The sequence below is a fragment of the Euwallacea similis genome, chromosome 26 (assembly GCF_039881205.1).
Source record: "Euwallacea similis isolate ESF13 chromosome 26, ESF131.1, whole genome shotgun sequence".
NCBI lineage: Eukaryota > Metazoa > Arthropoda > Insecta > Coleoptera > Curculionidae > Euwallacea > Euwallacea similis.
Window position 1 is genome coordinate 1,032,187 of NC_089634.1, and position 15,824 is coordinate 1,048,010.

General features: G+C 36.9%; 1 protein-coding gene across 1 annotated transcript in view; it reads left to right on the forward strand.

Moving 5' to 3' along the window:
- The first annotated feature begins 13,715 nt into the window (after window positions 1-13,715).
- olf413 (DBH like monooxygenase olf413) overlaps window positions 13,716-15,824 on the forward strand; it is a 43,131-nt gene continuing 41,022 nt past the window's right edge. Inside the window, exon 1 of the mRNA XM_066402546.1 lies at window positions 13,716-13,996. The gene's annotated coding sequence lies outside the window, so the exon portion shown is untranslated. The remainder of the gene's footprint in view (window positions 13,997-15,824) is intronic.

Genomic DNA, 15,824 nt, shown 5'->3' on the forward strand with positions numbered 1-15,824 from the left:
CCCCTCAAATTTCTAGAAATACCAACTAAAAATAAAGGTGCTGAGATGACGTCGATCTAAACTTAGTTGAAAAAATAAGTCATTTCGTGAAATTTTCAAAAAGAAAACGAATAAGAATGAAGACTCAATGGATGGGGATTTATTACATTTCCAACATGCTGATACATCTGTACATTATGTTTTATCAATTTGACAGTTTATTGACAATAATTTTCTTGATAAATAAATTGGCAAAAGAGGTAACATTGACGGCCAGCTAGATCTCCTGATCTTACACCTCTCGATTTGTTCCTTTGGGGATATCTTAAAAGCATGGTTTACGTCCCTAATGTACAGAATCTTCAAGTATTTCAATAAAGAATGGTAGATGCTTGTCGTAACATTTTCAACAGAAATTAAGAAAATATTTGAATAAAAAAAACAAAATTTTTGCGCGGTTATTAAAAAAATTTAAATACTTTTAAAACGATGTGTCACTTAAACCATATTCGTCGTTAAAAAAAACTTGTTTTTTCCTTTGTCTTTTCCCTCCTTTCTAAGGTAAACGTATTACAGTGTCTCTATTTATAATATCCACTTCTAGAAATCTGGGGGTGGCAAGTTTTTAAAAATACACTTGATATAATAAAAATGTTGTTATTTTTTTTCTAAATCAATAAGTTTTTAATATGGCATAAAATACTATTGGGCCTTATTTTCTATTTTTAAAATACGTTTTGCACAGTGATACATTTCCTTTTGAAATTAAAAAAAATTAAAAATCGCTTATAATTTTCTTATTTATCGAGGTAAATACATGGAGCTATATATTTTTATAAAGCTAAAAAAATTCTCTAGTTAATGGAGTGGTAGCTAACTATAGTTTTTATTTTTAAAAATGCAACTTTGCTCTGTAACTCGAAAACAATTAAACGAGAAAAAGTTCGATTGTGCCACTGGATTTCACATTAAAAAATGCACAAAAGATGTTTTTGCCAAAATTTAAAATATTCACAAACAAAAAGTTATGGGGCTCTAAAGAAATCGGCATAAAACGGAAAACGCCCTGCATCTCCCAAAACAATTGAAATATCAAAATGCTGATTAGACCATTCAAATAGGCTTAAAAATTAGACCAAGGGTCCCGGCCACGGTTTTTCTCCATTTACTCAGGAAATACCTGAAATCCCCCTATTGCATTGAAAATAGGACACCCTGTACATTGTAACAGCCCTCACTTGTAAGCGAAGCGTTATGTACAAATGTCGTTTTTCAGTACTAGTTGAGTTGCTTTTGGGTGTGTACGCTTATGAGTAGTACTCGCTCCAAATTTTAAATAAATATTAGTACATTTTCCAATTCAGCTCGAAATAAAACATGATGTGAATCTGTATTTGTACGAACTTTTAGTTTTATTTTGATGTAAAAGCAAACATTCCCCGAATTTCCGGGTGCTTTTTAGTTTTCCTCCTGTATCTTAACTGTAGCTTGCAATCCTCTCTGTTATTCCACATGTTTTCGTATACCACGCACTCATTTCCATGGGTCAAATAGAGCAATATCATTCCAGCATAGCATAACACCAAAAGCAAACTCTCTTATAGTTTATGAGTATCGGCTCTCATAAGAGCTACTTATAAAGTGTCGGCCACATGAATAGAAAGTTTTTGAGATAAAACCCACATGATAGGCGTCCGCACAGTTAGCTTCCGTTCAAACATAAACCATGACATGTCTCTTGAATATTTCATAATGGCTGCCTCCGAATACAATATATCCATTCGTGCATGTTTTCAATAATCTGGTAGATAACCGCGACACGAAATACCTCTTGGAGATAATTCCCGAACCGTTCCGTGAGCTCAGAGCCGCAGGAGCTCCAAACGAACTGCAACGGGGTTAGAAATGATATTAAATATGTCTATTTTGCTTCGAAAACATTCACTAGGGGTTGGATAAATATAAGTTTAAATTAAATTAAATTCAGCCCGAGGCATTGGGGTTCTGCAGAGAGATGGTCTGGGCTCTATGACACGCCACTGACGGGGAATGCTGGAACGCTCAATTTCGCAATTATCAGAGAAGTTGATTTATTAAAATATGCGGTTTGTTTGTTCGATTTTGCATGCGTACATATTGCTTTTTTGTTGTAGTTCTGCAAACAAAAACATAATAAATAAAGCGAAATTTGAAAACAATTTGCGTTATGAATTCGTGTGAATTTTAAGGAATGGCCCAAGTTTAGCTAATCTAAAATTCATTACGCATCCAGAACGCTAGAACTTAGGTTCTGAGTGATATACAGGGTGTCCCAGATTCAATGCTACAGCAAATATTTTGACAACCTCTATAAATAGGGAGCAAATACTTATACAAAAGGTGTAGGGTGCATTTATAGCTGTAGAAATATGATAATTTTTGTATACGAGTACGTAAAAAATAAGTCACGGGTGTATCTTTTGTTTTTTCAAACGGAATCTCTTGCATATTTGTCAATTTTCCGATCAACGTTTCAATTCTAGACACTTTCATATAAGGTACATATGGTCTACAATTAACGATTCACCAATTATAACAATGTTTCAATAAATTTCTCAATTTATTTAGAACTTTATTATAAAAAAACATTGAACCAAATTAAGTAAGTACCTATTTATAAATATGATTCGAAATGTTTTCTGTTAGGAATGAGGCATTTCTCCATTTTCCTATTAAATTCCCTTGAGCAAGCGGCCCTAATCATAGCAGGAATAATGTGTGCACTCGCCATTTTTTTCCTTGTCTTTAAACCTTCTAAATTTTGAAGCTGAAAAAAATAGACAATGTCCTTGTGAGAGCCCCATAATAAAAAGTCAAGTAACGTTAAATCTGGGCTGCGGGCTGGCCACTTAATGGATCCTTTGGTCGCTATTAAATTATTTCCATACGTTGCTTCTAAAAATTCTGTGATCCTCCTAGAATTGTGGGCAGGCGCCCATCATTTAGGTGGAGGTATGATTAAGGTCGCTTTCTCATGAGAATTAATAAGAAAATGGAGGAATGAATAAATTCAGAAATTTGTTGAAACATTGTTATAATTGGTGAATCGTCGATTATAGACCATATGTGCATTATTCAAAGTGTCTAGAATTGAGATGAAAATTGGAAAATTGATAAATATTCAAGGGGCTTCCTTTTAAACAAATGAAAGAAATGCCCGAAACTTATTTTTGACTCACCTAGTATACCAAAGTTATTATGCTTCATACAGTTTTAAATGCACCCTGCACCTTTTACATGAATATTTTCTCTCTATCTACAGGGATTGTCAAAAGAATGTCTGTAACTTTGAATCTGGGACACCTTGTATGTGCATTTTCTGAGAATTCCATTTGATTTAATCTTCACACATAGAAATCCCCTTTTAAGATTGGTATAGAAACAGTTCGTTATTGTAGTCTTTGAATAGATGCCCCATTTCTATCTTCGGCATTAAGGGCGCAGACAATACCTATTTAACTTCGATATCTCAGATGGGAAAAGTTTTATCATTTCTTTCATGCTTGAGTAATGCATTAGACTTCAAGCCTTGGCTCATCGTCTGAGCATTTTCTGCGGTTACGCAATCCCAGAAACAATGCCTCTCATATAAATCACTCATTTCCTACGCACTTGAAGTGATAATGGATCGTGGGCGGGTATTACCTTGCCCAAGCGATAAACCAGCACAATTATTATTATGTAGAAACATCAAAGACAACTTAAAGTAAATTCTTGAGAAAGCATCGTGAGTCAGACTGTGTTTGATTAATGTGATTAGCGTAATAAAGCCTTAACGAGGAAAGAATGCACAAAAAGATGGATTTTTCTGTCTTCTTTGTGAACCGAGGGATCGTAAATCATCTTTCGACCAAAGCAACCAGATAGGTTACTTCAGTAATAATAAGAACCATATGTTTGTTCTGCTTAAACCCGCCGGGCCGCGATGTTATGTCGCACGCAAAAGCTACAGGCTCTCCTAATCCTTGAAATAATAATGGAAGTCAAAACACCTTCATAGGAGCATTCTCAGAAGCAACGATTTTCTAGTCTTCGACAAGGCGATTTACAAGGGCAGTAGTACCCAGTGACCCAATTAAACAAAGACCCTCTTTCACAGAGGCAATAACTCTGTCACCGGCTGCTTGCCATCAATATGACAACTCAACTGAGGGTTTTCTAAAGCCACTTTAAGGCCGTGTCGATTATCTTTGACAGACAAAAGACTTAGCGGAACCAACCATTTATTATAGGGGTTTCCAGTTGATCTACCGATGGCAGCGAAAGTAGGTCACCACCCCCTCCCCCTCGCAGTTTTTAAGGGAAAGTCACCAACTTACTTGCAACTTGTTGTTAATGACCATTTTTCCGGACGGTTTTGGATAAAAATGCCTCTTCCACGAAGCGATTGAATAGACTTTTGGGTCGTTAGTTTCTCGTCTATTGTTGGTTAAATATAGAGAGGGGTCGACCACACATCGGCCCGTTCTTCCTGCGCAACTGACCGTGTCTTCGGGCCAAAAGAATCTATTAAGAATTTTGACAAGGAATATTAACGTTTATACGTGTGTTTAGAATTGAATAGAAGATAGGAGTCGGGTCTCAGGGCAATATTTTACCAAATATTATGATCTTAATCCGGGTATATGGACGAATTCTTATGTAAATACCGGGAGCTGTACAGGTGTAACCCATTTCTGACCGAACTTAATGCATAAACAGCGAGCTGTAAATGCTAATTTTTATCTATGAAAAAAATCATTTTTATGGCTCCATTCTAGACCTGAATTACACGCGAGTGCAGTTTAATGATACTTGTTAAGGCCGTTTTAATTACTCGGTCGTACTTTCTGTTCTAATTACCCGTGAAATTTCCCGTTGCTTTTTTAGTATGCACGATGTTATGGTAATAAGAACTGTGGCAAAATGGAATAGTTTCATATTCACATTACGTTTTGTTTCTTTATAAACAGTTCCACTAAAAATTCGTTTCACTTAGATCGCGCATTGTTTAATTCTTTCGAAAATGGGGCAATCCGATTGAGCAGTTGCTCTTGCAGGTTAACGGCAAAAGGTCGTCCAGCATGACTACACAGAATTAATCGAATGCGCAAGCGCAGTGCCAAGGCCTATGCAATATACAAGGTGTCTCGGAACAACGTGCCTCAAATTCGACCACTTATTATAGGTCTCAAAATATGACTTACTTCTTATACACATACAATATATATAGAGAGGCGCTTCGTTTTCGATATACAAGGCGTGAAAAGTTCGTTCCTGAAGATGGTTTTTTACTAATATTTTCAAAACGTTTCAAGATAAATAAATTTAATTTTTTATTTTATTATAATTTTTGCGCTGTGTCTAAATTTCTATAAAGAAATTGCCACATTTTTTAAAGATAGATGGTACAGGGAGGTAATGCTTAAAAAGTATCTAAACTTTTTTTGTACGAACTTCATTGACGATTTTATAGGAAAAGTATTAAATTCGAAAATTTTTACATAAAAAAGGTTCTCTTGTAGAAAGTCGAAATCTCCAAGAACTTTGGAGAAATTGAGATTTAAGAAATCGGGGGACACTATGTTTTATTAAGTAAATGTTAAATTTAAAACCCTTTTTTCTTTATCTTTTTTAACAATAATTGTAATTAAACACTGTTCCGGTGACAATGACAAATAACTAGATTTAATAAAATAAATGCTGTCTTGCACAGAAATATCAAAAATATTTTTGTTTCATTTCAAGGCCAACTGGATTTTAATTCCGATATTTATTAAATGTCAATTTTTTCGAAAATTGTTGAAGGCTTTCAATAAGAGTATCTTTTTTATGTAAACATCTTCAAATTTAACATTTTTCCTATAAAATTGTCAATAAAGTCAAGTGCAAAAAAGCTTAGGTACATTTTAAGCACTACCACCTGTATTACCAGCTCCTAGAAAAATTTGGCATTTTCTTAGTAGAAATTCAATAGCAACACAAAAATTTATAATAAAATACAGGATTTCTTTTGTTGACCTCGAAAGATTTCGAAAATATTAATAAAAAATAATCCTCAAGAATCAACCTTTCACACCCCTTTTATATCGAAAAAAAGCGTCTAAATTTTCGTCATATTTTGGGATCTAGAATACGTGGTTGATTTTAGGGCACTATGTTCAGAGACACCTTGTACATGTATACAGGGCCACAGTCAAACATTTAAATTGCGCATGTCACGCACCATGCGTAATTACCAGTGACGTCACAAAATGATTATCAAATCGCCAGCGGATTATTTGGAAAAGCTACAAACTCTCGACATGAGTAGATAGAGAATAACGTTAGAAATAAAAAATAGAAAACATGAAATGTTGTAAAAAAGTAATGGTTATGTACGTTCAAAAACATTATTATCGTGGCCCTAAAACGATTTATTTTCTTATTTTGATGTAACGAATTTCACGATACCAAGGTATGAGATCCAAAATATTTCTAAAAGGCTTCTTGCTAAATAGTAGGAACACATGAGAAACACTCATCAAGAAGGACATTGGCATCAGCAAGAGAGCCAAGACGCTTGCTTTTAAATTTAAAGCGTTTTGGGGAAGATTGGGGACTATTTACTTTTCTGGGCGATGGGGAAGAAGGTCGTTATTAGCATGTATTGGAGAGCTTTTGCTCGTGCTATGTATTTAGGGTTTAGCTTACGAATAAAACAAAAATTAGGTCACGAAAGGAAGTAGGAAATCGTTGGTTTCTTAAGGGATAAAATAAATCTTGACAATACCCACCCCGGGCCTTCCGGTCCTTTCTTTACCGCTTACACACAGAATACCCCCTAGAGCTGTTGGAATTTTGAAAACCTGTGGAAAATTTCGACTTTCCTAATCGCGCCCCTTTATGAAAAAGCGAGACCCCGTCAACGACCTGTTTCCACATCAACACCGTATATAAAAATAAAATCAGGGGCGTAGCAGGTGGTGATTTTTAACCTGAAAAGTTTATTGAAATCAGAAATATGGCGCGTGCTATAGAATTGTAGACATTAAATACTTTTATGGTTTTTCTTGCACTGTGTCCGTTCCCTTTTTCATCAAACTTCCAAGAGAAAATTGTAATACCACAGAGCCTTGCACTATTATTAATCTGTTTCATGTTATCGACTTTATAATAGTGCCAGTGTATTATTGACGTTTCCCAGCAACAATACAAACAATGAGCGTTTAAAGTGATATATTTGTTATAATCCATCAGATAATACTAATGTGCTTATGGAAACGATTTTAATTAACACTCTGGTTTACTTTAGGACTCAATGACCTGACATGTTGTAATGGTGCATTGCGATGATCTATATTACGAAACGAGAAATGCCATGCTTCAAAGTCTATTTCATTGTGTTATCAAAGTGCAAATTTCGCCCCACTCGACCAATGATAAATGGGCAAATTTTGAGTCTGAAGTGCGCCCGTCTCAAACAACAATCGCCGTTAACTTCATTCCAACTCCGCGCGGTAAATAAAGCGGAAGTCTGCGGGAAAGTATCGTGGAAAGAGGAAATGCTTTCAGCCGGTTTCCGCTGGGAAAAATGAGTTTTTCTTGCAGTTTTTTATCTGTTCTCTATAGGTGGATGCTTAGAAACAGAAACTGCGATCATTTTCATTGAGGAGGTTGTTATTAAGCATCACTTGCAAAGCAACTCTTAGAGAAGCCCCCGGGCGGACTGAATTTCCCATTCCTCCTAAGCCAACACAGATATAATCTTAGAATCCCCGACTAGTTTAACTCAACACATCCTACATTAAATAACATTCCTGATGTGCAAATTTGATGTAGCGTAATAGTTAGTATATAGTAGTTGCCTAAGCATATGATATTATTCGTCTTTCACTAATGGACCATCAGAGCGGTTGCCCGAGGCATTGAGGGCGAATAGACACTTCATTAGGGATGCTAGTATCAGGATCCTCCAGGATCACGGTCAAAGCTTGGCAACGGGGCTTCCAGCGGCTCAACCAGACAGGCAGTTTAATAGATGAACTTCGCAATGTTGCAAGCTCAAAATTTTCTGGTTTTCAAGACAAATAATTACTTATGCCATAGGGGAGGAAAGAATCAAGACGCAACTTCCTGCATCCTCCGGGTACCACCGCGGACAAAACAATAATTTGAACTAACAAATCCATTAGAATTTCCATTATGGAAATTAGTTATCCAACGAAGCCGAAGGGCCCATTTAAAGAGGTTCGCAATGTACCTTAATTATCTGCGCCTTAATACCGCGTACAGTTACTCACGCACGCGGTACTATTAGTTGCATTTGTGCCTTTAGGGACTCGTGAAGACAGGTACTTGTGGGGGAATTCTAGAGGCCACTGACACTGACTATTATAATATGTGGGAAATTTGCTTATCTATAAGGAACGGTGGAAATCCACTCGCGGAATCAAAATAGGCGTTTCATTTCGCTTCGTCTATCAAAATATTGAGATCCAATGCAAATAACGATGGCAATAATGGACCTACAAACAGTAAAACGTGAAATAATAAAACTTGCGGTAGGCTAAATCATTGTGTTTGTGTAAATTCAGCCTAAAACTTGTTTATTTAGAATAGTTCAAACACATTCATAAAATGCTTTGTTTCGTGTTTTGCAGGCTTCGCTTTATATTTGTTTATTTATGGCCAGACATTATTTAATTTATCATTTGATGGCTTTAGTACACGCACCAATGACACCACGTCAATCATGTTCGGTTTGGTGATGTGTTCCCAACAACCCTTTGTGCACCGGAGGAAGCAAATAATTATTCTTTTCTGCAAGCTGAAAATATTCCTAGTGCAGCACACACATTCAATCCTTTCAATAACACAATTCGGCTTTCGCCCCGAGATCGGGGTTCGACATGCTTTTAATAATAACAATACGCCTCTAAAGAATTCTTTGCTCTGATAGCTGTAAGCGAAACGCCCATTATCGAATTTCTACCTGAGTGTAGAATTTTAAGGCCATTTGTTAAAAAGGCACTTTGTCTTAAGGTTTTTAAAGAGGTTCCGTCGGCTCAGATAGAGGGAAATAAGCCTCTATCGACTAACTGACTGGCATCTTATCCTCCGGTTAATAGAAAAGCAAACATTAGATAGCGATAAAGGCATATTTGCATTAGGGTTCGTAGACTTCGGGCGATAAGAAAAGGCTTATCGTTAGCCTAGGGACAGCGTTTAAATTGTTGAGACTTATGGATTATACAGGGTGAGTTTTTTCGATGATTAGAAAAGGGGTCTCGGAAACTAGTACAGTCACGAAGTCGGTCAAAGGGGGAAAGAATTGCAGCTTTAGGGGATCAATTTAAAGCCACTTTGGGTTTCTTGAAAGAGTCCATGGCTTACTGGATATTTAGCAAAAGCTAAATTTTCTCGATTTCTTTTAATCGATCTGACCGTGTACTTATTGATTCTAGAGAAATTATGCAAATACGAATGTTGTAGATAATCAGGTCCTGAAGAAGATATGCTAACCAGATTTTTTCCGACAGCTCTCATTTTTGAGATATGGCATAAGCTTACTGTTTTTTAAATGGAAAGCATAGTGGGTTATGACTTATTTAAAAAGATATTTTTTAAAGCTTTAAAACGATACCAATAATTAGAGAGTTATTTTTCAAAATGGCGGATTTACCGCCCTTTTTGAAAGCGATTTTGCAGTTTTAAGATAGTTGGCCGTGAAATCGTTCATATTGATTTATTATGTGTTTGACGTTGACAGATAAATTTTAGTTTTTGAATTGCTTCGACAAGAATTTCTTAAATTGTGAAAAAATCTAACACTTACTTATGGACAATTGTTAATTACCTAATTAATTATTAACAACGCAAATTGCAAAATGCTTGCTGCCATCGTTATTTACACATTCTTTCACATCGCTTCAAAACTGAAATTGTAGTTTTTCTAATTGAACGTTCATCGATAATACCGAAAGCTTCCTCAACCCCTTTTCCTAAGAGCATGTACTGATTCACAATTTTTTCTGCAAACTTCGTTTTTTATTGTTCCTCATGGAAAAAAATAACACTCGACAATATCCCGCTTTTCCATAATTGAAAAATTCATTTTAAAAACTTACGCACAGTTAATAACTCCTCGATTTGAAAAATTCTTACCAAAGCAAATCAAAAATTTAAATTTATATCTGTCAACGTCAAATAAATAATAAATCAATATGAACGATTTCTTGGCCAACTATTTTAAAATTGCAAAATCGGTTTAAAAAAGGGCGGTAAGTCCGCCATTTTGAAAAATAACAGTCAACTTAGTGGTATCATTGAAAAGCTCGAAAATGTATATTTCAAATAAGTCACAACCTACTGTGCTTTCCATTTATAAAACAGTAAGTTTATGCCGTATCTAAAAAATGAGAGCTGTCAGGAAAGATCTGGTTAGCCCAACGTTTTCAGGGCCAAATTATTTACAATATTCATATTTATATAATTTCTCTAGAATCAATAAATACACCGCCAGATTAATTAAAAGAAATCGACAAAATTTGGTTTTTGCTAAGTACCTAGTAACTAGACTTTTTCAAGAAACCAAAAGTGGCTTTAAATTGGTCCCCTAAAGCTGCAATTCTTTCCCCATTTAACCGACTTCGTAATTCGAGAAATCCCAATCCTTTTACTAATGATTGAAAAAGACTCACTCTGTGTTAATGATTTCAAAGAAGTGTTGTCTCTAGGTCAAATAGATGTTCCCAACTATGAAAAGGGGTTTTTCTTGCTTAATGAGTGAGGACATTTGCAAGGTCTAATCTTTAAGGCTTATGCTTCTCTGAATCAACCGGAAGGAAAATGTTCATTACGTCTTTAAAAAACTCACTGCAATTTCACGAGTTTACTTGCAGCTTGTAGAATTAGATCGTCTCCGAAGTTTATCTCATATTGGGCTTCTGAATAAAACCGCTTCGAGATACTCGTAGAGGTTTAAAAAATTTTTAAAGCTCTCAAAAGCACCAAATCAGGTTAGATTCTCTTTCTCAACTCGTGGTGTTTTATTACCGATCAGTTGGTCCTGTTTGGCCAGGTTTCGGACCTCTTTCAAGCTTAATACTTTTGAGCCTTGCCTTGATTCCCTTTTCACGTAATTTCCTCGTGGTTGTTTGGTGAAGATCTTTCCTAATTCTTAGTATTTTATGACCATTTATTTGGTCAAGTTTATTAAAGTTTTAGACGTGTTTTGAGCTTACTTTTCGACCTATTTTGGTCATGTTTAGGCAAATTTATACATTCAGCTTCACTCAGGTTAATTTCTTATTCCATGTCCTTTCCTTGTTTTACCCTGCCTGTCTAGCATATCTACTTCTGAAACAAATTTTGTTTACCGCATTCATGTCGTAAGAAATTATTCAGATTTAACTGAGGACCCATAAATTCTTGGGAAAAAGCTATTTCACTGTCTAAAAATCATGGGCGTATTAGAGAGAATTCTTAAGGTTTTTCAATAGGAACCGAGAATAAAGTTTTCATAGATAGAAATTACCACCATAAAAAGTAAGTCGTGGCCCCACTAAGTTTCAGGAAATATTTTACTCTCAAATATCTACAAATCCTCGGCCAAGAAGATCTCTAAAAATCATGGTCGTACTTGGAAGAACTTCGAATTAATCTCTAGTCAATGCTTTCGATGGCAATCGAAAATAAAATGGTCATAAAAATTATTACAATAAAAAGTGAGGCATTGCACTACTGATCTTAATTAAACTTTTATTTCACGGATTTAGGAGCAATTAGGAAATGATTATTTCACTTTTTTAAAAATCAAGGGCGTAAATGGGCACTAGAAGGAATTTTGAAATGTTTGTTCGAAAGTTTTTCATCACACTAAGGTCAGATTTTTTTAATTACTACCTTAACAAATGTGTTGTTACGCCACTGACGTTTATAACATAATTGAGTTTTACGGATCTGCAATCATTTGAAGAGCGTTAAAATTCTCATATAATATATTTATTATCCTTTTATTGCCAAAATATTGAGTTATAAATTTCTCCGCCACCACTATCTCATATGGAGAACTTCCGATTAATTTAAGCAGTAGCGCAACTTCCATCAGTTTCTTTCAATCTTCGCCGACCTAAACCGAATTATAAAAACGCAGTTTTTATCTATTTTCAGTCCATACAATTTTCAATGGGCGCATTCAGAAAATTTGCAGCGGTCGAGCGCTGCAGCACTTGAAGCTTGAGCTCGCTCGCTACTGATCGCCTGACAATTTGATTTGATAAACTTTTTCTAACTTGTGAAAGAAAATTGAAATTTCAAAATTCCATCAGCCTCGACATTATGTTTTTCTATGGAATTGGCCCTTAAACTGACACGCAATTTCGCCACATTTTTGTTAAAATTTTCCTAAAAAAATCGATTTTTCACTTGCAAAGCTCGCTTGGCAACAATTATGCTCTGATTTCGACGAGTCGCATAAGACTAAGGGCTTGAATGACGTCACGAGGCGCTTCTATATTGAAAACGCATTGAAAACTGTGACGTCACAAAGAACCTTCGGACGAAAATGTTAGATTTGTAAACGCGTTGTAAGCCTGGAAGTCAGTGCCACGTTCGGGCGAATCTCGAATAGCGAGCATTCGGCGAACACCAGCTAGCATGGATGGATGATAAATATTCGTTATTCGTGATACTACAATTCGTTATTCCCGCCAGAAGTCGGCAAAATAGGCCTAACCAAATTTAAGTTCAAAATATTCAACGTTTATAGAGAAGTAGGTGCAATGAATACGAAGTAAGTAATAAAATTACAAAATGGAAATTTGCAAGCAAATCTGCTTTGTGGTTATTCTGTTGAATGCAATTGATTATTACAGATAAATAGAGAATGAAATTGAGCATAAATAGTCACTAAATAAAGCAGATCATTGAAGAAATTAAGCAAAAAATGAGAAATGGTTTTGAAGCCTTAGTCAAAGCTAATGCACGAAAGTATGTTTTATGCATCTGACGCGGATTGTTCGTTTTTTTTTATTTTTAGGAAGGACGCCGCACGCACCAGTAATATTGCACTCTATTCTCACTTAAAACTGAGAATAACATCGTATCAAGTCGTGCGGAGTCGAGTCGCGTCGACTGAAGTCGTGTATAGTCGTCTTGAATCGAGTCAAGGTATGTCGAGTGAACTTTGCGAGCTCGCCAATATGACAATCACAGTACGAATGGCTTAGCAAGCGGTTTGCTAAATAGCGATTATGCCAATTGCATTTGCATCCTGATAGTTACCAGGGAGGTTTGCACCCAACATTGGCTAGTCACCTTAGGTTCGCACCATTTGTGCGCCTGAAGGGGCATACTTTTAGCGATTTTGACGATGGCAACCCCTGTTTGTATTTGGGATGTTGCTTGTTCCTGTAACGAATTGCGGGTTTCAGAACCCATCTCCGGATATGGGCACCCATCAAAGGAGAGTCAAGTTACCATCCTCAAATAGCACACACCTGGTCTGTCACTTGATCGTCATCGAGAGGCCCGAAACGATAATTGTGATGTTGTGACGTGCACATCGACGGCACCTCGCCCGTTTCCGGTATAAAGAGAATCCTCGTCCCTCCCAATCCAAACCAATAAGAATAAGCTCGTTCGCCGTACACGTACAAGTAAAAAGGACATTTTATTCAAAAGCTTTTGTGGTGGGGCGACGCATCTCCACGGGCCCCCTCCAGTAGCGGAGCCCGACTCAGTTCAACGGACACAGCTTTAGTTCGCACGCAGACGTTTGTTAGATATAACGTCCGCGCACGTCCGTTATCTGCACGTTACGTTACGTTAAAGCTCAAGCTCAGTGTTGGGGATAAATTCGGGGTTGCTTCTTGCGTGCCTACCAGTGATTGTCCGGCAAGCGTTATGTTCGATCGGGCTCATTTTCATTCAATTTGTGACATCACTGTTTGACTCAGTGCTCGATTGCTGGAGTGAAACTTGCTTTGTTTGTTTGGATTATCCGCAAGTGTTTTTGGTGAGTGTCCACATTCTTAACGAAATTTCCCGGGACTTAGCTCACCTTCACGACCTAACGGGGCAATGACAAATCGGTTTCGAGTACCACAAATCTTGATGGGCAATGAAACATTAAGATGGAGCACGCCGGGGAATGCGCGGAGCCCAACATGGGCCCCCGCATGGGGCAAGATTGATTGGAGATTGTCTTTTGGTGCTTGTCTCGTTAAGCTCCCGCCAACAGGGACGTGGGACTGAGCGAGTTCAATGGATGGGACTTGTGACCACAAATGATCTTTCCTTATTTCTTGTGGCCACCACAAGAAACAGCCTCCAAAATTTCCTGAGGACCAAAGATCAATGTAGTATCAACTTCACTTGCAGAAGGTCATTGTCGTGAAAACCCTGAGGCTGGCCCACCTCTGTCTGCCTTAATGTCACTGTTTCCCCTTGATGTTATTTACCTTCTTGGTAAAGTTGCCAGGACTTGCATCTACTGGCCCTAAGGGCGCATATCAAAGCGCTGATGAAACTATTACTGTAACTTTACCCAAGAGGTAACTTCCATGGAAACCACGAAGCTAACCAGAAGTGAAGTTTCCATGGAAATTATCGACTTGATAAAGTTATCTAATTGTTGATTTTTCGGCATTTAAAGTTCTCCTTTACCTGAAAATATTTTGCAATTGATTTTTCTCTGATAAGGCACGTCTATGTGTTGCATAAGTTTACGGAGGTTCGGTTCCATTGTGCTTCGGTGAAACAAAAGCAGCCGTACCCAAAGTTCGGCGTAAGCTGATCTAAAACTGCAAAGGTCAAATTAATTAACATTCTATAGAGAATAATCTAGCGAAGCACGACAATGGCTAATTGTTTCGGATTCTTGTGCCTAATGAAAAAAATTCGGATTTTTTAAAGGAAGTTTGAGTCAACGAGAAAAGGTCAGGAATGGATGGTAGATCTAGAAGAGGCTGAAGGTGAAGAAGAAGGTGCGAATGAGACCTTTGACGAGACGTAAGAAAATTGGATAGATATGGTTATATTGAGGATTCTACGGGTATCTGAAGGAATTTCCTGTCGAGCTCGAGTTAGGTCTTAGAAAGTCGTGAATATAAATACGGATACCTCACCTCCGACAGATGCAGCATTTTCTAAGATTTCTCGATCCTGAGATTTAGAGACTGATGGATTTAGAAGATATTATGTACATGAGAAGATCTAGTCCCTCGCCCAAAGAGTTTCCATAAACTTTATAAAAGTGCGGAAGTGCATGAATGTTGAGGACAACAACTCATCAGGTGTGCAGCCCTCAGCACGGCAATTCATAGTGTGATTAAATGACCCATTAAAAGAAAAAATGATCTTGGAGGAGTTTGAGAGGTATTCTTGAGTCTCGCTCGAGCAAATGGAATGTATTTGATGTTTCGCCTCTTCTTCACTAAAATCACCTTTGAACTACTCTGTCACCGATTTTCGTAATTTTTCCAGAATCTTAGCTCTTTGATTAAACCCATCAATTCATTTAATTATTACTAACAACTGAGAAACCCGTGCTAATCTATTTTTTGCCAGTACCTAAATTTTGAGTGGTGATATCTCAGGAAGCTGTGCTACAATTTATTTAAAGAATAGATAAAATTTATCGTCTCAGGGAGCTCTAGGAGCCTGTGGAAGCCGGGTTGTAATATCTCTGTCAGTGTCTGATACACGGAGGCTTTTTGATACTTATTTTTGCCATTGTGAAGGTACCCTAAATTTACGTTTTTCTGGAGCATTTCCAACAGAGTATTTTAAAAACGGTCCCTCAGGATTAACACAAGTCAACTTAGTCGACAGATGTCTCGGAA